Source organism: Rattus norvegicus, chromosome 3, assembly GCF_036323735.1.
Source record: "Rattus norvegicus strain BN/NHsdMcwi chromosome 3, GRCr8, whole genome shotgun sequence".
Classification (NCBI taxonomy): domain Eukaryota; kingdom Metazoa; phylum Chordata; class Mammalia; order Rodentia; family Muridae; genus Rattus; species Rattus norvegicus.
The window spans coordinates 69006270-69029233 of NC_086021.1; the positions used below are offsets into that span (position 1 = coordinate 69006270).

Consider the following 22964-nt stretch of genomic DNA (forward strand, 5'->3'; position numbering starts at 1 on the left):
TGTCTCAGGCAATATGGGACTCTGGGTGTCCTGGGTAGGGAGAGTCACTGTTAGGATTTGGAAATCTGTCTGTCATAATACACTTAAACATTTGACATTATACTTAGCAGATTTCTGACAAGATTGAGAGCTAGTATCTATTAAGTATACCAGAGTTAAACAATCTGTTTTAAATTATTTGTTTTAGAATATATCTAGCAATAAAAGAGAGTACATTGTAACTTAATGACAGTAGCAAAAACAAGGCTAAACATATCTTTAGTATCTTTCTGTTGCAAATCTTTGACTTAATATTAAAATTATCATTTGCCAAGGCATGATAGCAATCATATGAAAACCTTATCCAAAAAAGTGTCTTTGGAAACCTTAAGTCGGATTGTTTTAAAGTAAGAAGCCAGTGGGGGTGGGAACTACCCATAACAAAGATGGCGGACACTCATGAGACTGCCTTTAACTAAGATGGTCCTGAAGCTACAATCAGCCACGTGACTGCCCTTAGCTAAGATGGTACTGAAGCAATAGTTCCATCTGTGCAGGAAGTCATGTATTATAACCTAGAATGGAATGGCAGAAGTGTTGCTATGTATTAGCAGAGGCAAACGCATAAAGACAATTCTAAATGGCACAGTATGGAGGCATGTGTCGTAGTTTGGCTGTTCCTGTGGCACAAATAGAAATGTAAGACTGCCTACTGAAGCAAACAGCCGCCAGCAATGGTTTGGCAGAGTAAGATAACCTGGCAACAGTGGAGAGCAGTCCAGTGAGCCCATGGCATCAGTAAGAGCTGGACAGTGTGAGAAGGCAAGCAGAGAGCAAGTTGGTTGGCGTGAAATCGGGGAAAGCCTGAACACAGAAATCTTTCCATTTTTCGGATCGCTGGCCAGAGTTGTAAACGTTTTCTTTTCAAAGTGCACTTAGGCAGTTATTGAGAATTATTGCTTAATGGGGATTGCGGCCAAAGTTAATCTGTGAATTAAACCAGGAGACGTCCTAGTACGGAGCCTGAAAGTAGCTGTGAAGTCATTTCCTTTTGGAGGCATCTGAGTGGGGAGCCTGGAAGTACCCAATGGATGAGAGTAGAGGCTATTAATATTATCTCTTTCAGCATCCCGAAGATAAATTAATAACTAGAAATGGCAGCAGCCAGGCCAGATCAACAAGCTGTCACGTGATGAACTGGGGGCTGAGCTCTGAGCCAACACCTAGGCCTAGGATTTGCCAGCAGCGAGAAAGAAATCTTCTCGAGGAGTAGAAAAATCTCCCCCAAGAGAAGATGTCCCAGAAAAAGGGGTCAGCAAGAGGGCCAGTCATGACTGGGAATACTTCTATTCTCAAGGACACCAGAGCGTGGCTAGGAACTCAACAGTCCTTGCTTGGGACCAGGGTTCATCTAGGCTGACTAGTTGGAGGAGGAAAGGAAGCCTACCATTTCGCCTGCGTTTGGATGGAGGTCTAGAGATTCAATGGTTGGAAAATTCATGTGGCGGCAAGAAATAGGAACCTGTGAGTTTCTATATCGGAATCTTGGCATCAAAAGTTGTGTTTTATAAAAAGGCAAGGATATATTTTATAGAGCCCGGTATGGCGAGGTGGAGGTGTGCCTCTGAGGGCCCATGCTGAGGTATCCTTTCCCCCTGAGATACCAGCTATACGACAGACAGATATAGTGTAGAACAGAGTTTATTTGAGGGCTTGGGAAGGAAAGTTGAGAAGGGAGTAGAGGCAGAGGGAAAGAGAAGAAGAGAGAAGAGGCCAGCAAGGAGAGCGGGGGCAGGGGGGAGGGAGGAGAGGAGGGGATGGGTCAGGGAGAGAAGAAAGTCAGAGAAAGAGAATGGAGAATGGGCAGAGAGCAAGGAGAGGCCAAACAGTCTCTTTTATAGCAAGCCAGAACTTCCTGGTGGTTGCTAGGTAACTGTTGGGTGGAGCGTAGAAGGAATGACAACACTTGGATATAAAATTTCCATTGTGTTTCATAATGTTGTCCTTACTTCAAGATTCTCTAATTATTGAGGCTTCTTTCCCTTACCGAGTAACACTCACAATGTCTAGAAACTCCCCATGGATACATATTTTTGGGGTTCACTGCACTAAATGTTGGAACTTATTAGTTTGATTATTTTTCAAATGTTTTTAGGTATTCTAATGTTGTTTTCTTGGTTTCTTCAAAATATTAATGATGTCTCAGTGTCTACCTTGAGTGACGAACATGTGTATTAAACATTTGATTTGAACAGTATTTCTGATCTTTCAAATCTTTTTGTTTTTTTTTTCTTCAAATCTTCTAATGAGGAATTTTTTTGTTGTTGCTGAAGACAGGATCTTGCCAGCTGCCCTGGAACTTACTACATAGCTTAACCTGGTCTCAGATGTTTGGTAATTCTGCTGCCTCGGCCTTCTGAGTACTGGGATTACAAACTGAGTCATCGTGCCTGACCCTGAAGAGGAATTCTTATAAAATTTTGATGACTTAGTTTTAAGACCAGAAGAATTTAGTGAATAGGGGTCTGGGAATCATTTGTCCTTTTCCCTGCACAGAAGGCTTGTTTTCATAACCTAAGAGGCAACTTAAGTTAATGAGTATTAAGTTCAACAGCATTCTGTTGCAATCATTTTTTGACATATATGGACAAGGAATTAATCCTTTAACATGCAAATTTAGAGATGCATACAAGTTTTACTCAACAATTGGGAAAATTCAGCAAGTTCATACGCATTCATATTTATTTAGACTTTTTTGTAATTCATAATTTTTGTAATTCCAGAACATACAAATAAGAGAATCAAACATTCTTTATTACAAACATATCCCATTGTTTTCAGTTGGAATATTGACAGATTGTAACTGAAATTATTTTTTCTGTAGATGACTGCATTTATCTTTACAATTTTCTATCTATCTATCTATCTATCTATCTATCATCTATCTATCTATTTATCTATCTATCTATCTATACCTCTAGCTCTCTCTGTCTCTCTCTTCTTGAGGGTAGAAGAACACATATTTACCTAACACAGTTTTTGTGAACCAGAAGTATCCCTGAACTTGGGAATTAAAGTTAGGAGAAACTTTAGGTGATGAGCAGTAACTGACAGAATGATGTGGAAATAACAGAAGCAACATCAGAAAAGGAAATATCAAAGAACTGCAAACAGCTTTACTATATATGAAGTCATGTTAGCAAGCACTAAATAAAGCTGCCTTTAAAAGGAGGAATACCAATCGAATGCATTGCTCATTAAAATTAAGTGGCAATATTTGTCTCTAATTCAACTTTTTAGAAAGCTATAGCCACTCCTGCATTAAATATCATGTCAAACCTACAGCCATCCACAGCTCACACAAACCTTCCCACAATTGTCATGGAGCTATTTGATCAACTTGGAGACCTTCTAGGTCCCCAGATTTTCAGATTAAAAATAGAGGAGTATTATTGTCTCAGGTGATCTTCATGTTAATAATTAATGACAAAAAGTGGCTGATTTTTCCACCTGGTATTAAACCAGGCATCAACAGAGCCATGTTACCTATTTTACGCCATGCTGTAACTGTTCAGCAAACCAATCTTTTGTTTTCTAAAATAATACTTCTGATCTGCAAATAGCTAATACTCAATCAGTGGGTTTATCAGAAAGTAAATAATGAAATCCAAAGAAGAATAGCACAAGGGTGTTTTAGGGGGAAAAAAGGTAAAATGAGATGAAAACCTTTTCTTTTTCACTTGACAATAGGAAGCAAATACAAAAGTAGGTCAAAGGAAAAGCTGGAAACTGATGGAGCAAGAAAGGGAAAAACATTAAATGATGTATGTGATTGTGTGTATAAGTGTGTGTGTGCATGTACACACATGCGTGCACACTACTTACACACACTCTCTAGTGCGCATGTATGTAAGCTTGTGCGAATTTATCTGGGTGTTTGTATGTGTATGTGCACCTGGAAGAATTCTTGGTCTCAGCACGAATGAGAGGAAACAAGCTGATATGTTGAAATCTATTTTACAGGACCAGCTGTCAAATTTCAATGCATTCTTCATAACTGTTTCCCAACATCTCTTCTCTCACATACCAGTCATAGGATTTACTCGATGTTTTTTCCAGGAGTATTTCCCCAAGAAATACTTTCAGACAGTTTCTCAATCCCAGCATACTGTTACTTTTAGAAGCCAAAAAGAATTTCTGAAATAACTTTAAAGACTAGGGTTTCTGAATGTAGCAAGAGTTCAGCTTAAAACATCTTGGATAAGGTGTGCTAACATGAACCATTTAAGTGAATTAACATGGATTAAAGTGTTAAATTAAAACAGAACCTATAAAACAGCTATATATTAACTCTTACCTTTCAAAGTAACTGGACTGGTATGAAAGCCTTAATTATTCTTTAGCTATTCTTAGAACAGTCAAGGTATGTTAAGACTTTTGTAGATGGTAAGGTTTTTTGTTTTTTTTTTTCCAGGGATGAAGGCTTTCTTTGATTAAAAAAAAATCATTTTATTTAGCCAGTGAAGTGTAGTTCTTCTGTGATTTAAAACTAATTCTTAGAACATAAAAATCCAAAAACAATTCCTGGTGGAATATTTTAAGTGAAATTATTCACATAGATTTGGAAGGCGTAGCTTATATTTCCATTAAGAGGAGTAAAACAAACTATAAGCAGCCCAGTCTGCTGTGCATTACAGTACAGTAACACATCGAGTATGCACTCGGGTGGTGTGTGTGTTGTCAGTGTTTTTCTTCTCGAGGAAGGATGTGTCTAAGGCGGAGTTTAATCATCAAGACTCATTTTTGATCCTAAGGATAAAATTTTTTGCTGGGTGAAACTGGAAAATACAAAATCCAGGTCTGAGGATCTTGGCCATTTAAAAACCTTGAAAACTCATAAATTAAGCATCATTGTAACTGGGTCCATCTTTCATAACAGCTCTCCAGAGAAAATCTAAAAGCCAGGCCACTCTGAGTGGAGCGGAGGATGATTCAGTAGGTGGCACAATTTTCACTGAGTCAGTACTGAACTGATGCCCCAGCATGGTATGAGGGGCCACCGCACTGTTGGAGGTGTCGTCTAATGGATGAGGGTAAAACCAAGGTCCTGACCACCAGCAGTTATTAAAAATCCCATGGCACTTTTCAAAAGAGTAAAGATGATGTTAAACCCTGTGTCCTGGCTAATTTCCAAATTGGGCAATTATATTCTGCCTACTTAAAATTTCTCTGTAATTTTAGATGGATAATATATTCTTCATCTTCTGCCCTACGCTGCTGCTCTTTCCTGCTCAGAGGTGGGTGCATTTCTACAACGAGGGGAGTATTGTTTCCTTGGAAAATGTCTTGCAAGGTCTGGGATCAGACGATGGAAGGGATAGCATCTATCAGAACAGGTGCCATGCTAGTTTGTTTCTTGTGTCATTAGGCTGACTATAAGAAAATTGCCAAATAAGTGGCATTAAAAAGAGCCTCGTCAGGTAGTCAGAGGTGCTAGGCTTGCAAAGGTTTCCAAGATGGATACTTTAATTCTATTAAGATGTGACTAAGAAATGAGGCTTCTCTTGAAGTGAATATATTATGTAAATATTAACAATTTAAGCATAAAATTATAGGCATTTAATAGGAATAATTAAATTTTCTAACATTTGCCTAGCAAGGCCTATCATGTCCATTCAAGGACCCTACTTGCCATCTCCCATTGACTTACGGTGGGTTAGCATTTCCTCTATGCTGGCTTTTCCAAAAAGAACAAACTCTAATTGGGAACAAATGGAATCATTTCTTTTAAACCTAATGAAGAAGCAAGCCTTGGTTAGCATGTTTTACATTACAGGAAAGCCAGAAAAAAAAAACCACACCTTAAGGAGAAAACCAGTAAGGGGATATGTGTGGTCAGACCTGGGCTTCCCCAGCACTCCAGAGTAAGTCTCTTTGGGAAACTTGTAAAGGAGGCTTTTGTCTCGTAAATGATGGTGCTTACCTTTGTCCTGATTCTGAAGCTTTAAAAACAGCGAACTAGAAAATAATGGTAATAAGATAATGAGAAATGACTCAGTCTCCTCCATTGGCAATCTTTTTCCTGCAACAATGAAGAACTGATCAAATTTCCCAAAGCCCTGTAGTTACTTTTCATTTGTACTTGTTCATTCATTCATTCATTGACCTACTTACTTTGCTACAATAATTAATACCAAAGTTCTCTTTTCAAATCGCCCCCTCAAGTCATTCTGTTCTACAGATATGTAGAAACATATACTATGCTTACTAGTACATGTGTTGAAATGAGAGTGCTGCAAATCAAACATCTTGTAATACTTGTGGGCAGCTCCACAGACTACTGCTATAATCAAAGACTGTAATCCTGTCTGTAGGAATTGTATGTTTGTTGCTTAAAGCCATCATTTGAAAAGGAAATACCAGCTTTTAAATTTGGATTTCTCTTCAGCAGGAAATATCACAATATTTTTAGCTTAGCTTTTATGGCTGCAGCACACTTTATTTGGCAACAAGAAGAGTTTAAAATGGAAAACGTAGTCACTGATCACTTTGTCTTTTTAGTATGCAGCCCAGAGGATTCAGGAAAGATTACATTTACCATAATTAACATATATGTAAATGGAGATCATGGCTATGAATGATAAATTTTCATAGCAATTTAAACCTTGTACAAATTAATCAACCATACAGACACTTGATTAATGGAAAGCAGTGTCACTTTAAAATGCAACATGTTAATATATATTACAGTTATCACAGATCAAAGAATCTTTAAACGTAAACCAGTTAGAGCAAAGTTCAATCTAGATTTTTAATAAATGCAATTCTTGTGTAATTATGAGATAAATTTGAAAAAAATAAAGATAGCCTGCTTCATATTTATTTACTAGTTTTAGTAAAAAGTCATGAGAATAGATTTTAGATATTTCATTACAGTGACTAGGATTCAAAATACAGAATTACAGTATTGGCTAAGGATGAGATGAATGTAAAGAAGAAATTAGAATGTAGAGGCAAACGTTTCTCTTCATTTCATGATAAGTCTTGATGCTTTCTTCTAGGTCCTTGCTTTGAGTCCTGCTGAGAGAGTTGGGGTAAACACATTAAGCAAACTGACTGACATCTACTCAGAACAGTGTTTGAGATGAGATTTCTCATTCTGTCTTGGTAAACATCATTTGCTCTGTTTTCGAGCAATAGAAGTAAAAATTGGGCTAGTCTTGAATATGGGGCTGGAGAGATGACTTTTGCAGAGGACCTAGGTTCTAAACCAGTACCCACACAGTGGTTCACCATTGCCTGTAGCTCCACTTCCAGGAGATGCAATGGCTTCTTCTGGCATTTGAAGGCATCACGCTGCCATGTGCTGTATGCATATACATCAGGCAGACATAATAAATACATACATGCATACATACATACATACATACATACACACATATTATAAGGAAATGAAAATAGGAAGACTGCATAACTTTCAGTAAAAGTTCTTTAGAAAAAATATAAAATTTATAGTTAATGTGTATGTGCTTGAAATGGAAGATCTGAGACGTGAAGTCTCTTTACAATATAACTGCTTTTTAGGGCACAAAGGCAATTATACTACTTTACAAAATTAAAGTAGATTTGTTTTATAGAGGAAATCCAATAATGGGTCATGAATGTTCCTCATTAATGGAATCTAGGCTTGTACCAAATCATAGCACTTGAACCAATGTACTCTATAATACTCTGTTGATCAAGGACTGCTAAAGTTTCAAATGAAGAAAACCTTGAAATGTGACCCCAAGTTTTTCCCAATTAACTAGCGCTAAGCTCACTTCAATATGGTGGTTACTCGTTGAACATTTAACTTTGTCGTATGCCTACTAAGAAACTTTAAAATGTAATCATGTATGATTTTATCATCAAACTCTTGAATAGTGAAACATTTCATCAATTAGAATTAATAAATGTTTATCCAAGAAGTGATGAATGAGACTGGGATACAAACCTTTTGGCTTTTTTACTTTCTAGCTTCTATACAATATAGTGCACTATCTCCCTAAGATCATGAAACGCTATTAATATCTAACTCCTTAAACAGCCCCCATTGAAGTCACAATACAACTGATATTAATGTGGAACCATGACTACTTGATATCTGCCCATGCGTTACAAATTCTCTAAGTGGTTTAAGTAGCTAGGTAGTCTCACAAAAATCCCATTAATTTAAAAATAAAAAAGTAAAAGAAAAAGAAAAAACATCCCACTAATGTCCATTGGAACTGTGCAAAAAAAAAAAAAAAAAAAGATACCTTGAATCTGCCACTCCTAGAGTGGATATTTTAGATAAGTAGGTAAGTAGATAAAGTACCTACAAATCTGGTTACCTTTAAATGACATTAGGATCTTCACAGAGTACTAAGAATACAAGACTGAGTAGCATTCTTACCCACAAAAGGCATATGGTATGGTGAGGCAGGAAGGAAAACAGACATCCAATCAGAAGACACTAGATATATGCCTTTCCATGAGAATAAAGTTTATGACAATGTAGAAGTTTACAATCATGTACAAGCAGGTGTTGACGGACAAGGGAAAAATAAAGTTGAGACTAATTTAAAACAACTGTGTAGTGTGGTTGACCTCAAGATGCTAGAAACTTCTACATTGTTGTGTTCTGATCACTACAGGTAGACTTTAAGGAGGAAAAAAATTCTTTAGGTAGGCAAAATAATGAGCTGAATTCCTCAGTTGAAAGTTAAATAATATTATAATCAATGTTACAAAAAGCTGGTGATCATTGTATCAGATCAGGTATCAGTAGTACCCAAAATATTAGTAGTTCAAGGGAGCCTATCTCTTAGATTTATTAATCCCCTTTCAAGGAATTCAAGTTTGAAGGAGTCCCATAACATTATAAAGGACATACATTCCTTTTCCTTCCTTCACCATCATAAAGCTCCTAGAAGGGCCCAACATTCCTACAAGAACCTACCATCCCTACCTTTAATCAGGTTCAATTCATTCAGATGCACGTGAAATTAGGGAATACAGCCACAAAATGGAAAACTGATGTCTTGACCAATGTACCCTTCCAAAATGAGGGATCCTGTTTCTCTACGAGAAGATCCAGGGATGAGTGTTGGAAAACAACGAGTCACAGTCACGAATCTGTTTTCTTAGTTTGCCGAGGTGGTAATCAATTAGTAACACAGCTATTTCATGTTTCCTTTACTGTCCACCCCATGTTCCTTTCTAAGTTCCTCCTGAGCGGTTTGAAGTCTCTGCTCTGCTGTCTGTCAGAAGGTAAAGCTTGGATCGTTACGTACCTTTTGAATCTGAGATTTAATCAGGAATCACAAAATGTCTTTTTATTCTAAAACGAGTTTTGCCTGTGTGAGTTTGGGGGTGGTGGGGAGGGAGGAAGCCAACAGCTACTGAGCATCGCTAAGATTTAAAACACTACCTATTTGCTTTTCATGCTCGACTTTGAAATTAATGAAATTTTAAATAATTACAGACATCAAAGACTTGATAATTAAGTGCTTTTATCGTTCACTTATCTGCTCATTCATTTAACAAACATATGTACGAGTGTCTATCATCTGCTAGGCTCTGATCCAAATACTGCAGTCAACAATACAATTGAGGTATGTCTGGACTTACGTTCTAATGAGTGAGGATAGACCATAAATGAGCCTATATAAATGTTATGTTTTCCATAAAATTATGGGTTATATTTTGTCCCCATCAAAGCTCTCATATTCAGATGAAACCCCCAGTACTACAGTGTTGCCCATGTTTTGAAATCGAGCTCTCAAAAAAGACAAAGTAATTCAAACAAGACTGTATTTGTGGACTTCAACCCAATTTTCTCAATGTCCTAAAACAAAAACCAAAACAAACAGAAACAAAAACCTAGATGTGGATAGTATGAGGGCTCTGTATGTACACTGAGACGAGTGTTACAAGGCATCAGGAGTGGCTGACTACTATCCAAGGAGAGAAGCCTCATAGGAATTAATTATTCACATCCCTGTCCAGAACTGTGAGGCAACGGGCTTCTCTTACAGGATTCAAGCCTGTAATATTTGCATGTGCCAGGGCGTTACTTTCTGAATGTTTGTCCTTTTTTCAAAATTCACTCTAGCATAGTAGTTATAAGAAATAAGAACTTCTGAGGATGATTGTAGAGTCATCATTAAAGGTAATGACACCTTTATAAAAAGTTTTGACTGGGATTTGTGTTCACTTTGCCTTTCTGTCATGGCAGCAACAAGGCATTGTCTAGGATACTGGTTCCAAGCCAGCTTACCCACCAGTGAATCTGACACGGCACTGATTTTGGACTTCTCAGGCTCCAGGTCAGTGAGAAAAATATTTCTCTTATTTTCAGATTACTCAGTCTAAGGTGCTCTGTTTTAACAGTCTATATCACCGGCTGTTCCCAGATAAATTGTTCCTTGTGCTAAAATGAGGTAAGGAGCTGGGAGACTTCATAGATTGGTATTTGAATAATGTACATTTGAACTGAAATCTAAATGGTACAAAGGATTCAGCTACGTAAATATCTGGAGATGAGTGCTTTGGGAATAAGAAATAGCTAATACAAAGCCCATTTTTCCTTATAAAAGATAAGCAAAAGGCCAGTCTGGCAAATGACCGTTTTCACCATCACAACTCCATTTGCTCAGTAACTATCTATTCATGGTATGTGACTTCATCACGATGACAAATACTTGAGAGAAAGAGTCGAAAGGAGGAAAGGTTTATTCCAGACCACACTTTCGAGGGCTGCTGAATCCATTACTCTGAATCTGGGGTAGTGTGGAGCAGCAAGGCAGCCAGAGTTTGTGGTGGAAGAAACACTACACCTCATGATAGTTGACCTAAAAGTACAGTGTGAGAAGAAGACTGGACTCAGGTCAGGATATAGCCTTCAGAATTACATTCTTAGCCAACAACTTCCATTGTAGGCTCCACTATTATCCACATTTCCTACCACTTCCTAACAGAGCATTCATTTATGAGGCCATAAACGCATTAGCATACTGTTTATGTCAGAGTTTTTATAATCCAATCAGTTCACCGAGTATCACCCATAAGCATGTGCTGGGAATGAAGCATTCAATACATGTGCACCTGGGAGAATTTAAGTTGATATTATAAACCATGAAAAATGTTGTAATGATATTTTACTGTGAACATGGCTTTCTATCCATTGACTACCCAGTAACCAATATTTCTGTGTATTTCTAGAACACATCTGAGGAATGCATTTGGTACAACCACAATGCTCACCTTGCCGATACTGCTAGGATAGAAGTTACAATAGACAATGTTGACTATATAAAGAAGGATCTCTTTCAGATACAATCAAGCACTGTGTGTTATGTATTGTGTTCTTTTCTTTCTTGAGGTGAGGTCTTTTCGTATTTTAAAAATCAAAGGGAAGTTTAAGGAGTATCCCCCCAAATAGACTCAGGACGCAGTTATAATGCTATGTCAGCACTTTTACAGATGAGCCCATTGAAGCACAAACGCTGGAGGCTTCTGCTCAAGGGTGTGTTGCAAATGAGTATCCAACAATACAAGTAGACCTCCAATTAAGACCCTGCTTTCCTCCATTCAAAAACGGAGGCATTCAAGGTAAAGGCTATAGCCCCAGGCTACAGTCACACTTCCGAAATTTTTAAGGGAGTATGGAAGTTTTGTCAGTAGAAATCGGCATTTCGCTCAGGCTCACAGATGATACAGGTTGTCTGCTTAATGAGCTTTTAATAAAATATTCATGCAATGGTTAAAAGCATATAATATTAAATGGTTCACATACTCTTAAAAAACACATATGGGCTATTTACTTAATTGTGTTTTTTGTTTCAGTTAGGTACGAAAATCATTATAATCTTTGAAAACTACGTGTTATGAAAACCATCTCTTTCAGTTCTTGCCGCCGCTGTTACTATTGCCCTCACTCAAAGCCCAGAATTCTAGTGACGTAAGATAGCAAGGCGGGGCTTCGTGCGTCACTGGAGTCAGAAAGCCTCTTTTCATTGTACAGTGACAGACAATAGCAAAAGAAAGCAAGCCGTAATTTAGTCAGCATTAATCAAACAAACATTTTATTTAGTGAGGAATAGAATGATCCAGGATAAAATATACTTATTAACATGAACCAAAACTTGCAAAGGCCAAATTCAGAGTAGCCAAATATGCCCAATTAGTAATAAAATTTCTGAATGGGAGAAAAAAATGTTGGCGTTTTAGATGAGTTGACTGAGGAATACTGAGAATTTTTTTACACCCTTTATAAGGTCCAGAAATACATATGCACATAAATTTTTAAAAAAATATTTTTATTATTTTGGTAATCCTGTATAATTTTTATATGACAAACCACCATGGTAATTTGCATCCTACCCAGGATTCCCTCTCTGAAGAGCTATCAGCAGCTCCCAGAGTGGGTCTCTGGGGGTGAAGCCTGCTTTATCACTCTCTTGCTAGATCTATTTGGTAGTAAAATCAGGGTTAGTAGCCTAGTGCCCCTTACGTCGGAGAAAAACTCTATATTAACCCTGTCTCAGTCTTCTCGGGAAACTGATAATAAATTTTGTCCTTTTACTCTCTCTGCTCTTTTCACTTTCTGGCATTCTAGAAGTTGCGAGGCTCGCCTTTCCAGCACCTTTCCGGCAATGCTAAATCTGATCTGAATTTCTTCCAGCGTCTCTCTTCTGTGGGGTTTCTATTCCATGCTGCCTGTCTGTTTTGCTTGCTTAATGTCTTTCCAATGATCACCGTCTCCCTTTCAGTATACACCATACAACTTTGCTGCTTCTGTTTTCATTTCTACCACTCGCTTTAGCTGGAAGTAGACTGTTGGATGCTTTTTAGCTTCTCTTTGGTCTTTTACACAACACTGGTCGTCAAATCTCCACCCATGTTGATCATGGGCAAATATCTATCATGAAGCAAAAACTTATACACAATGCTGGGCATCATATCTCTGCCCACGTTGATCATGGGCAATATTTATTATTGAGCTACAACGTACTCCTCTCAGGTATTTGAAGAATTCTGTTCTATTATATTTTAAATATTTGTTCATTTATTATTTTAGGGGTATGTACATGTAGTGAGAGCACAGCTTGCAGAAGTCTTTCTGTCCTTCCACCACAGACCTAAGATTGGAGCTTGGTCATTGGGCTTGGTGACAGATACTTTTATTTACTGAATCATGCTGCCAGCCATGCAGTTCCATGCCAAACATTTGGTATTTCCACATGTGTAACTAACATTGAGAAGCCTTGTGGATACAACCAAATTTTTGCTAGAAAAGTTAACCTTTTTCAAAATATTAGCAACGTCAAGGAATTAGAAGTCAAATAGTATCAACAATAAATCCTCTCACTAATATTACATAAATGTAAATATGTCTTGTATTTCTCTCTACCCAATATAAGTACTCACAAAAATCAAATTCGCTTTTGGAATCACAAAGAAGGAGTCATGAATGCTGGCACTCCTTCTACCTCTACCATTTGTGAAGATAAAGAAGGAGGCCTGGTTCAAGTACAAGGCCAGCCTCAGCTACATGAAGCTTTCAAAGATAGCCTTCACTATGTACCAGCACCCTGTGTCAAATCCAACCTATCAAAAATAATAAATTCAAAATACTAAGTGAATTTAAAAGTACCAAAACTGGGAAGTTGAAGGCTAATGAGTTTGAGGACTATTTAAATTACCTAGTGAGAAGCTGCTGAAAGAAAGAAAGGAAGAAAGAAAGAAAGAAAGAAAGAAAGAAAGAAAGAAAGAAAGGAGGAGAGAAAGAAAGAAAGAGAAAAGAAAGTAGTTTCCCCTTTGATTGTTGTAACTGCTCCCCAAACACCAAGATAGATGCACAAACAAAAGAACTGCAGTCAGAACAGCCCATGAATGAGAAGCTGCAACCGTTACCTTATTGAAGAACTGAGTTACCTTATTCCCATGCACCTAGAGTCGACATTAATTGACTTAGTAGAATAGTATGAGTGGTAAAACAGGACATGGTTTGGGGAGAGGATAATGTTGTCAGACTACCTAAGGGCAGCTGGAGATGGGGAAGCAAAGGACGTCCCCATCTATGAACAGCTGGTTTTGAGGCTAGAGATGAACAGGTTTCACTGTATACATGTATACAACTTTTCAAAGAATAAATCGAGAAGATAAACTTTAAATGAGAAAGCAGGGACAAACAAAGCAAGGAGGGAAACAAACCAAGGGAGTTAGGGAGGGCAAGAGGGAAGCAGGGAGAGAGAGGGACGAAGGGAAGGGGTGAGGCAACCTACATTTAAATGTGTCTACACAAAGAATAGATTGGTGATCTATTCCATGTAAGGTGTCAATTATCAGTGGAAAATGAATTACTTATATTTGTTAGCTAGTTGCCTAGGGTTCAGAGAAATGTAGCTGCTATGTTAAGCTGATGAAACAAAAGGCATTTATTTTTGTTCTACACTTGGAGAGATATAAGATGGTTTGTAAAGGTTTATACCTTGCCCTCTTCATCATCATCATAGTACGTCTTAGTAGAAGTGGATCCTGCATCATAATATTGACATCTATTATAGAGGAGAATGCCTACACCACATCACTAATCTCTCTGAATATTGCAGAAGAGGTTTTAAAATTAGTTGTTAATCTATTCTGGCAAGAGGAACATAACCTCTAGAAATTGTGGTTTTTTTTCAAAACTTGAAATAGATATAGAGATTCTTGGCATTCACCCTCTTTTTTCTAAATATAGAATCCTAAGGTCATCTATGCTGCAGTCTGGACTTCTCCAACCTGGGTACATTTTAAATCTCAATAGGGAAGCATCTAAAACCATTGTGTAGCATTCTTTCTTTTCAATCAAAGAATTCTGGTAGTCTTTGTTAGTACTCTTAGGATGAATATAGCTGGAGAGATTGTACCAAGCCCCTTTGATATCAATTTATACCCAAGAGTTTAACACTATGCTTGGAGGTAGAGATACTAGATATCCTAAAAATAGTAATATCTCACTATTAATGAAGCATATTGTGTTCGATATCATAAAATGCTGTAACTTACTAAGATTCTCAGACATAAAACCTGTGATCTGTCAACAAATTATGCTTCTTGATTTCCTTAGGATTTAACTCAGAACAATGTTCCCCCAAATTGGCATGCCTATCTGTATATGTATAAGAATGTCAATCAAGGGTCATAAAAAATCAGAATAGCAAATCTAGAGACTTTGTCTTTGATACTTTGAGATCAATGACCGTGCAGTTGAGGCCGTGCAAAATCTTCAATGAATACTTTTGAAACCATTCTAAAAGGTAAGGTGCTACTGTGGGGGTGTGGGGTCACTGCTTTATCTCTGTCTGCGTCTTTAGAAAATTCTCACAGATTCTCTAGATTTACCAGAGGAAAAATGAGCCAAGATTCTTAATTTTCTGGAGCAAACTCATTTAAACAAATGTTTACTATATATGTATTACATTGATCCAATAATTATTACAATAAGAAATACCAATAAATAAAGAGACAGAGAAGATTTATTCTGAGTTTCGAGATACTCTCTGGACAGTAACAAAACCAGGCATTCGTTAGCTATAATCCAAAGAAGAAGAGAGGCATAATCAATATGCACTGAAATAAACGAGAAAAAAAATAATTAAATGTGACAGGTCCATTAAAGAATACCTTTTAAAGGAAATGCTACTTAAATTCATCATGGAGGAATTAGTGAAAGCTTAATTTGGAAATAAGAAAAATCGGGAAATTCTAAGATAAATTTACTCCTCATAGTTGGTAAAAATAAGAAGTCAAAGGTAAAAGATTGGGGCCTCAGCTAGGGTTTTGTGTTGTAGTCGGGAGTTTTTTCCAGGCTGAAGAGTCCCCATTGCAACCTATATGAGAAAAAGTGCTGGGGGCTAGAGGGGTGGCACAGTAGTTAAGAGCACAGACTGCTTTTCCAGAGGTTCTGAGTTCAATTCCCAGCAACCACATCTGCATTGAGAACTGATGCTCTCTTCTGGTGTGCTGAAGACACTGTGTAATCACATACAGAAAATAAGTAAATAAAATTTTAGAACCAGCAATCCAGTTTTGGACCTTTTGAGAGAATCCCGAGTCCATTCATAATGACTCTAAACCTTTGATGTGTCAAGTCCAGTAGGAGCATCTCCAAATGCCATTGAGGCACGTGACGGTTGCATATTAGAGTATTTTGTCCACACACTTTCAGTCCTTTGTAAGTATATTAATCAACCATGCAATAAGACTCTAGCTAATAACATACCACAGGAAATGATTAGAAAGAAATTAAACTTGCGTCAAATCACTAGTACTGAATTTGCATGACTTGGTGTACCTTGAAGCTTTGCAAAATTTCCAGGCACAAGGACTAAGTAATAATTGTGCAAACACTAAGGTAAGAAGCACGTAGAAAAAAAGCTTTGGGTGGAGCTGTGACAATGATGTAGAGAATTAGAATTATGGAGAATTAGAATTAACAATATTCCCACTATTTTCCTTACGTGTATATTTATTTACTTATACACTCAAAATATAGAAGAAACCCAACAATGCTCAAAGTGAAATAAATCATACAGAGCACAACTAAGTGTTGGGCCCAAACTCTGAACCTTTTCAGAACAGCTAAACCAAACATGCTTCTATGATTCCCTAATCAATGTGCCTTATGCTATGAATGAATATTTTAAAAAATAAGATTTATAATGTTATCCGATGTTTGGTTATGTTTATTGATCCCATGTTACGAGCTGCACATGGCTGTAAGCACTATGGATAGGAATATCAACTATTCAGATACAGTTCTTGTCTTTGTGTGAGCAATGACTCTAGTGGAGAAGAGATAGAATAGAAATCACCATAATAAAAACTCTTTCTAGTAGTGAAGAAAGGTAAAGCCAGAGGAGGATAAAGAGTATAATTATGCATGCGACTTAAGCTTTGGTGATCAGGGAAGACGATGACTATCATAGCATGACATGACAAAATAGAGTTGAATGATTTCAGAATGAGATGAAGACTTGAGGTCATACTCTCTAAATATCAGGAATAGGAAAAATTTTAAAAACATGTTTGTATAGTAATATGTTTAGAGGAGTGTTTTCTAAAAACAGTCATAGGACCAATGAGATTGGAGTATATATATATATATATATATATATACATATATATATGTGTGTGTGTGTATTATATTATATATACATGTATATATGTGTGTATATACACATGTATGGGTAATATAATATTTGTACATATATATACATACATATATTTTTATGTTTAGCTACTTGAATCTCAGCACTATATATAACACATATATGTATATAATATAATATAATATTTATATGCTTATATACATGTTATTTATATATAGTTTCATTTACATACATATAGACACTTCTTAGTGTCTTCTAGCCCATGACAATGAATTTGGACTTTATTATTACATTTATTAACAGTCCTATATTTGATCAGTTGTGGTCTTCCTTCAAGGATGGTAAATAATATGACTTCTCTTATAAAAAATAGAAAAATAGTCTCAGGAAGTAGAAATACTGGAGTAGATTTGTTATAGTTCCATGTGCTCAACTAATCTTATATTGCCCAAAACATTCCTGATGGTGTGCCACTTTTAAAGAACACATTGATAAAGAGTCCTAACTGAAATGGTGATCCATGTTGTCTGCTCCGTCAATGCCAGGGGTAACAGTAAGATAGCTATTATGAATTCTTTTGAATAAAAATAATTTTATATTTTTATTAATTAATCATTTTATTTATTCACATCCCAAATGTTGCCTCCCTTCTGGACCCCTCCACAGAGTTCTTCCCCCCATTCCCTCTCCCCTTTGCCTCTGAGAGGGTGCTCCCCCCAGGGATCCCCACATTTTCGGGTACAAAGTCTCTACAGGATTAGGCACTCTTCTCCCATAAAGGACACACAAGGCAGTCAGTCCTCTGCTACATGTGTGCTAGGGGGCTCGTACCATCCTACGTAGTATGCTCTTTGGTTTAGCTTAGTCTCTTAAAGTTCCCAGGAATCTAGGTTAGCTGGCACTGTTGTTCTTCCTATGGTGTTGATATCCCTGTCAGTTCCTTTGGTCCTTCCCCAAACTCTTCCATAAGAGTCTCTAACCAATGCTTGACAGTGAGTATCTGTCTCAATCAGACGCTGATAGAGCCTTTCAGAGGACTGTCATGCTAGGCTCCTGTCATACATGTCCTTTTGGGTCTTGGTTACCTTACTCAGGATTATTTTTTATAGTTCTATCCATTTATGTGTAAAATTAGTGATGTCTTTATTTTTAGCTGAATAGTATTCCACTGTGTAAATGAACCATATTTTCTGTATCCATTCCTCAGTTGAGGAACATTTCGGTTGCTTCCAGTTCTGCCTATCACAAATAAAGCTACCATGAACATAGTGGAACACGTGTTCTCATGATGTGGTAGAGCATCTTTTGGGTATATGTTCAGGAGCAATATAGTGCTATTTCCAATTTTTAAGAGGAACTACTAGATTGATTTTCAGAGTGGATTTACACTTTGCACTCCCACCAGCAACTAAGTTTGGTTCCCCTTTCTCTGCATCCTCACCAGCATCTGCTGATTCTTGACTTTTTGATCTTCGATATTCTGATCGATGTGAGGTGAAGTCTCAGGGTTGTTTTGATTTGCATTTCACTGATGACTATGGATGTTGAACATTTCTTTATGTGTTTCTTTGCCATATGAGATTCCTTTGTTGAGGATTCTCTGTTTACCTCTGTATCCCATTTTTTTGAGTTATTTGGGTTTTTGAAGTCTAAATTCTTGAGTTCTTTTTATATTTTGGATAGTAGCCCTCTACCAGATATAGGGCTAGTGAGAATTTTTTCTCAATCTGTAGGCTGCTGCTTTGTCCTATTTACTGTGTTTTTTTGCTTTACAGAAGTTTTTCAGTTTCCAGAGATCCCATTTATTAATTGTTGATCTTAGAACCTGAGCCATTGGTGTTGTGTTCTGGAAATTTTCTCATTTACCTATGTGTTCAAGATGATTTCCCACTTTCTCTTCTATTAGATTCAGTATATCTGGTTTTGTTGAGGTTCTTGATCCACTTGGATTTGAGCTTTGTGCAGGGTGATAAATATGGATCGATTTGAATTCTTCTACACGCAGATATCCAGTTAGATCAGCACCATTTGTTGACGATGCTTTCTTTATTCCACTGCGAGGTTTTGTCTTCTTTGTCAAAAATCAAGTGTCTGTAGGTGTGTGGGTTTATTTATGGGTCTTTTATTCTATTTCATTGGTCAGTCTCTCTGCCCCTGTACAGATACCATGTGGTTTTTATCACTATTGCTCTGTAGTATAGTTTGACGTCAGTGATGGTGATTCCTCCAGAAGTTCTTTTATTGTTCAGAATTTTTTTGGCTATCCTGGGATCTTTTGCTTTTCCATATTAAGTTGAGAGCTCCTCTTTCAATGTCTGTAAAATTTGTGTTGGAATCTTGATGGGAATTGTATTGAAATATATTACTGGTGTTATATTCTATATAACATATTATTGGTATAATGGATTTCTTTACAATGATAATGATAGAGATGGAGAATTTGTTGTCAAGTAGTGATGCTTATTCATTATAAACCAATGATTCTTTCTATTTTCAGAAGGTTTGGGGAACACTTAGTACACCATTAGTCCTTTAGATACAAAAGAAAAAGTTTGTCAACTAAAGCACATCTTGACATAGGAGGAAAATCCTAGGAGACGTGACACACATAAATTTCACTTGAGTTGAAAAAGTGAGATTTGCTTCTTTTATTCAGACCTAAATAAGTTTACAGACTTGGAGTGTTCTATTCAAAGAGGCTAGGCACTCTTACAAAGATTGGGAAGCAAGGTCACAAAAGCATAGCAGAGTCTTCACACCCACTTAGAAGAAAATAATGACTGTACGCATAAGAGAAAATGATCTTAAATATTAGTCTGCATCAGAATGATCTAGAACTTTTTTTTTCAAAAGACCGCTAGGTCCCACAGTTTCAACAAGTTTGGTTAGAGAACATCAGATTTTGCACTTTAGACTTTTGCACTTTAGACATCTTCCCATGTGGCACTTTGTTGCTGGTTAAGGCTATATTCTGAAGAATACCATACGAAATATTATCATCAGATATAGCCTCTTCGATGGTATCAATCCACAGAGAATTAAAATTCACTTAAGCTGTAATATTTAGAGTAGGAACATACAGAAGAATCATTATTGATTCTAATTCAGAAGATGTCCAAAGAGAATTTAAAATATTTTTAATTATGATAATCAAGTATATTTAATAAGTAAACTTAGACACAGGAAATCCTTAGTTGTATGCCCTTGGATATTAAATGCGGATCTGTTACAGTTAGAGTGTTACAGGGATTGGTGAGCCATCCAACGTGTGTTCTAGGTAACCATGTCTTCTCAAGGGCATTGAGAACTCATAAGACCCGAGTCTTCTTTCTAGGCCCTGTGATAAAATACTAAATCAAAAGTAATAACCCATCTCAAAAGGATCTCAGCTACTATGAAAGATACCACGCAAATTCAAAAGTCATGCGTAAACTTCAGAAGCAGACAACTTTCACCTCTGCCTTGACTTCCTGAAGTATATTTCTCTCAGGCCACACCTGTGGTTTCATTGGAAGTTCCACACGTCATTTGCCAACAAAGAGAGCTAAGCTACAGCTACAGAAGAGCAGAGATAATAAATGTAGCTTTGCTGATTTTATTCTTCTCATCCTGTGGATGTATCTTTAGACTTCACGTCAGTGTGTGATCAAACTCTTGCCACTCAGTTGACTATTTGGCACCTGATACGACTTTGTATGCTGTATTCATTTTCTGTACATCGACAGCAACAGATTATCGCAAGCTCAGTAGTTTAAGGTGTGTTTTCTCAGCATCCTAAGTCAAGAGTTTAAAAAGAAGAGAAAAATTACTGACTCAAAATAGGGATTTTCGCTGTACTGTCCTCTCTTTGGACCCGAAAACCAAACCAAACCAAACCAAGTCAAAACAGAACAAAACCAACAAACAAAACAAAATACCACCACTACGGACAACAAAACACAATGTGTTCCTTTTAAATTTTAGCTTCTGATGAAAGTCAGTATTTATGGAAACTGGACATGCCTGGGAGAATTGCTCAGTGGAACAGCACTATTTCCTCTGTTTCTGAGCCACTTGTTTATGTGCCTCTACTTCATAGGTGATGGGACTAAAGTGCATGCCACCACACACTGATGCTACTCTTCTGTCTAAAGTCCTCGGCTCGCCCTGGAGTCACTCTCCACTATCCATTTTGTTTTGTACTCCATGAAATAATAGCAGAGTTCTCTTTGGCTTTTGCTCAGGTTTACCCTACAGGGTAGAACATGAGTAATGAAAGAATGAGAGGAGATTTGTGAGGTTAAAAGTTCTTGTTTTGGAGTTGGGGATTTGGCTCAGTGGTAGAGCGCTTGCCTAGGAAGCGCAAGGCCCTGGGTTCGGTCCCCAGCTCCGAAAAAAAGAACCCAAAAAAAAAGTTCTTGTTTTATGGACTTACTTTCTAAGCATTTTACCAAAGCTTCCTGTGTCCCCTAACCAAAATGTTTAGCTGCTAGTAAATGCTCATCACTATATACTCTCTTTTTTGAGGATTCCTCTTCTAACAATTTATTTTAATTTGTGTGTGTGTGTGTGTGTGTGTGTGTGTGTGTGTGTGTGTGTGTGTGTTGCCCAAACTGGGTTTTGGGAACTAAACTTGGTTTTCCTGAAAATCAGCAGGCACTCTTAACTGCTGACCCATCTCTCCAGCCCCTAGATTTTCTCTTAAGATTTTACTCTCTTAGCCTCAAGAAGGTGATGATGGAGTGGTATACTGCAGATATTTAAGACTAAGATGTCTAGAAATCACGTGTACACAGACACAAATATTTAATGATAGAAATATCACCTACCAATATTAGGAATGATATGTATGACACAGCTTACAATGACAATAAAATATGTGCTACAATAAATTTCTTATCACCAATTGATTTTCACAGGATAATGTTTTCATTGCTGAGCTCTTATAATTGATAAACATGGATAAATCTGATAAAAATTCTTCTTATTTTTTGTCAATATTACAGATGAAAGTGAAACAAAGATGAAGGATTTTGTAATTCATTTGTAACTGATGTCAGTGATTTGGATAATAGTTTTAGACTACTAGACGAGTAAAATACCAAAACCTAAAGTTATTTTCACAGTGTGGCATCTATAGTCACCAATAATTTACATATAACCCACTTTATTAAAACTAGCTTAGCATTAATTTCATGACTCTATTAAATCAGCAAAACAGTACAACAAATCAGGAGTCATGTGGTCACAGATCTTGGTGGTATAACCATTCTTCCCATGGCAAATTTTAAGCTACCAATGTGATATAATTGAATCTGATGGAATTGAATATGAAAGAGTTTAATAGAACTTATATATCATTTACATCATCCAAGCTATATCTACATCTCATAATTTTATATAACCACAAAAGATTTAGAAATAAGAAGTTTTATATATATGCATTATTTAAAAGTGTAATTATTTAATGAATTTAGTAATGTACTTCTTAATGATGAATGTATTACAATCTTCCAAAATTTGATTGTAAGCCTGTACAAGCCTGTTGGAGCACGTTACTGTAGACCATCCCTCTGCTGGAGCTTATTCTAAGGTCTTATATTATCACTTATAATGCTATAAAATCCTACCTACCATCTAATAAGTAAATATTTCTCTAATTAAACTCTCTTTAAAAGTTTCCAGAGAGACTGCGCCATCATTTCCCCAGTGAGGGTCTTGGGCCCTGGTTAATGTAAGCAAGTGCATTTTGTTGGATTTACAGAATTGAATGGTGATCCTTAAGAGTGAATAAATAAGAGGAACTAAGGAGTAGAGTGTGTTAAA

General features: G+C 36.9%; 1 long non-coding RNA gene across 2 annotated transcripts in view; it reads left to right on the forward strand.

The window, feature by feature from the left end:
- The first annotated feature begins 520 nt into the window (after positions 1 to 520).
- The window catches only part of LOC134486366 (uncharacterized), a 38708-nt gene continuing 16264 nt past the window's right edge, over positions 521 to 22964 (forward strand). The window contains exons 1-4 of one of the 2 annotated variants that reach the window (XR_010065195.1): positions 521 to 1503; positions 5221 to 5276; positions 9225 to 9270; positions 10238 to 10328. This is a non-coding gene — a long non-coding RNA (uncharacterized LOC134486366). Of the gene's footprint in view, positions 1504 to 5220; positions 9271 to 10237; positions 10329 to 22964 lie in introns of both variants that reach the window. The other variant, XR_010065196.1, reaches the window with a different exon arrangement.